Source organism: Mus pahari, chromosome 7 (assembly GCF_900095145.1).
Source record: "Mus pahari chromosome 7, PAHARI_EIJ_v1.1, whole genome shotgun sequence".
NCBI lineage: Eukaryota > Metazoa > Chordata > Mammalia > Rodentia > Muridae > Mus > Mus pahari.
Genome location: NC_034596.1, coordinates 103,756,222 through 103,760,010, shown reverse-complemented (window position 1 = coordinate 103,760,010; position 3,789 = coordinate 103,756,222).

Below are 3,789 nucleotides of genomic sequence, written 5' to 3'. Positions count from 1 at the left end.
CAGAACTCACCGCCCGGTGAACCATTAAGGAAAGTCTAGAAAGTAGTCCATGGGTGTTGGAGGTTGCAGAGAGCATCAGGGAGTGGATGAGCTTGTCAGTAATATTGCTGAGAAGTAGATGTAAAAATTATGTCACTTGGCTTCCAGGATACCATCTACCCCCATTTCTGACACATTGAGGTGGGGACCAAAGAAGAAAAGCTCAGATATGACCTTCCTCAGTGGAGAGGCATTGTTCCTTGAGGACCTTCCATAGTCCTCAGCCAGAAGCCCTGGCTGTAAGCCAGTGTCTTTAGTCCCCTTCCCTGATCCCCGCTGCTACAGGTCAGGTATAGTGATGGTCTCTGGCAAGCCAGGCTCTCCCTGAAGGACACCTTCAGATTATACATCCTCTACCATCCCCAAACATCCATTTTTCATCCTCCATCACCACCCCTTTCCCTGGTGATCATCCTTGCTACCTCACCCCAGTGGAGTATTCAGTAGTCCTCGGCCAAAAGAACACTCACGAAACCTGGTGCATTTCCTTAAGTCCCTGAGCATCAACGGTCATGTTGGCAAGTCTTCTGGTCCACCCAGGTTCTCAGTCCTTACTCTCCCAGGAAAAACCTTCAAGCTTTCCTGGAGAAAACTCCATCAGGCCCTTTCCTACCCAAGTGCTCTGCCCAGCAACTCCAGACCAGAGCAGCTCCTTTCCTGCCCAGCTGCTGAGCCAGACTGAGGTTCTTGTGACTTGACCTTTGCACCATGCCAGACCTGCACCATGCTTCCAGCCACCACCCCTGCTGGCCTTGTCAGGTAGCTCCATGTAGAATTGGCTTCCTCTAGGAAAGGAACCAGTGGACTGTTACCAGATGCCAGGGATAAGGAACCAAAAGGATGTCTTGAGGGTAGGCCTGCCTAGGTATATATGCATGGCAATGCACATATAATATATGTGTGTGTATGTATGTATGTATATATATATATATATACATACATATATATGTATGTACATGCATGTGTGCATGTATATATGTATATATAAATATACGTATATATAAATATACATATTAACACACACACACACACACAGAAGCCTGCTGAGACTCACTCCTGCTGTTTCCCAGCCTGCTGTTCTGCTGGGGAGTAGCACTTTCTTGTCATCATGGGACTCAGGGGAAGGTGGGGTACCTGTGAGAGGAGTCCACTGACTCTACAGTTGGTGTATGGATCACACTGATGCAGTTGGGGCATAGCCCTTAGCAACTGTGTTGGGACTCCATGTGGAGTCGTGTGACTGAATGGGATGGTGACAAAAAAAAAAGAAAAAAAAGAAAAAAGCCACCATTTAAGGCTTATAAATGCACCAGGACAGAAAAATCATTCAAACTCAAATCCACAGTAATTCCACCTGTTTCTGGCAATGCTCACCCATGCTGTGTCCCAGGACTTCACTGCATCCTGGATCTGAACACACAAGCTTGTTCTCAGCACAAGCTGTCTCACCATGAAACATCAACAAAAACCTTCCCCGGGCCCCAATTCAAAACTACTATACGCAGTGGCCTACAGTGTTTGGCTGCGCAAACAGAGCGTCCTGCTACTGTGGAAATGTAATGGCTTAATTACAGAAATCGAAGACTTGGAGAGTTTTCCTTGTCATGTTTCTCAGTGTGCATCAAATTAGTGAACCTTTGGAGTCTATTGTTATAATATTTGATTTTTAAAACGGCCATTTGAGTGGTTCACTTGATTTTTATTTTATTTTATTTATTTATTTTTTTAAAAAAAATCTTTAAATGGATTTTGGCTTGGGAAAAGGCTCCAAATACATTCTGTACCGTGTATTCATGTGAAGCGGTAGTCTCGGCTCTGATGGCTCTGAGATCAAAATATCCACCAGCTTCAGAGACTGAACCATCAACCAAAGAACATACATGAACTAGACCTAGGTGTCCCCGATCATACGTAGCAGGTATGCAGCTTGGTTTTCATGTGGGTCCCAAACAACTGGAGCAAGGGCTCTCCTCAGAGCTGCTGCCCGTCAGTGGGCAGGGTTCTTCTAGCTGGGCTGTCTTGTCTGGCCTCAGTGGGAAGGATGCATCTAGCTTTGCAGAGACTTGAAGGACCAGGGTTAGAGGAGAAGGAGAGAGGGCATGGGGGAAGAATTGTGGGAGGGGGTGATGGAAGAGGGCATAAAGGGATATAAAGTGAATAAGTAAAAAATTAATTAAAAAATATCCACTGACTCTGTTGAAGAGGCTCTTTGTCCTGAAGGATCAAATATTCAGCCAAGATTTAATTATTTATATAAAAGATCTCATTGATATGCAAATTTGCCATAATATTTAATGAATTGGCAAAATATGTACACCAAAGATTTTTTTTTTTAACTTTATGATTTACCTGGACATGGTGGCACATGCCTTTCAAAAGGTAGAGACAGGGTTAGCTCTGTGAGTTGGAGGCCAGCCTGAGCTACGTCCTGAGACCTTGTCCCAATGAATGTTTGACTTGTGTATCTGTTTTGTATACCTGTGCCAGGTGACATGGAGGATTTTCAGGTGAAGGCTGAGGAAGGCGCTCAGTGAGTATAATGTTTGCTGTGCAAGCGTGAGGACCTGAGTTCAAATCCCAGTGTCTACATAAAAGCTAGGCAAGGCAGCACACACCAGAAGCTACAGCACTGACAGAGTGAACATAGGAGGACAGCTAGGGCTTGCTGGCCAGCCCACATGACTGAAATCAGGGAACAAGGCAATAGAGTGACAGGGTAGACACCTGACCTTGTCCGGATTCTACATGGACATGAATAGGCAACACACATGCATGCACATATAATATATGTGCGTATGCATATATATATATATATGTATATATGTGTATGTATATATACCTACACATATGTGTCATGTGTATATGTGTTTATGTGTACACATATGCATGCATGTATATATGTATATGTAAATATACATATAAACATATATACATATGTGTGTATAAGTACATGTGCATGTATATGTATACATATACATATATGTATATATGTATATATGTATACATATATGTGTGTGCTGTACACACACAGGACCAGCAAGAGGAAAGTGATTAATTTCCCTGAAACGGATACTGAGGGGTGGGCTGCACCATCTTTGCCCCAAGCCCAGGGAACCAGCAACCTGAAAGCTCGGGCACGCCCCCACTCTGGATGAGGGCTACCTCTTCCTATTAGATCTGTCAAGGAAATTATCAACATAGAAGGAAAATGCAGGAGACTATGGCAACAAGCAGGGGAGAAATAATAACTCCCTAAGTGGGTAGGTCCTGGGGGCTCCATGTCCCTTAACCTGAGATCGCTCATTACCAACCTGCGGTTCTGTTAGCAATCCTTTTCTTTGATAAGAAAGTGTCCAATGGCTACACTCTGATCCTAGCTCTGTTCCAGATATAGTGTTGCTGGTGTCTGCATCAGGCATAGGTTAAGTCAGGAAATCAAAGGAAGGCTAAGAGATCTAGGGATGAGGGAGCATCTGCTGCATACTGGACACCACACCCAACATGGCCTCTGGTCCCAAGAACCCAGGGGGTTCTATCTATCATCTATATTTATCTACCTATCTGTCTGTCATATCTATATATGTATCTGTCTATGTATCTATGTATGTATGTATGTATGTATGTATGTATGTATCTATCTATCTATCTATCTATCTATCTATCTATGTATCTATCTATGTATCTATCTATGTATCTATCTATGTATCTATCTATGTATCTATCTATGTATCTATCTATGTATCTATCTAT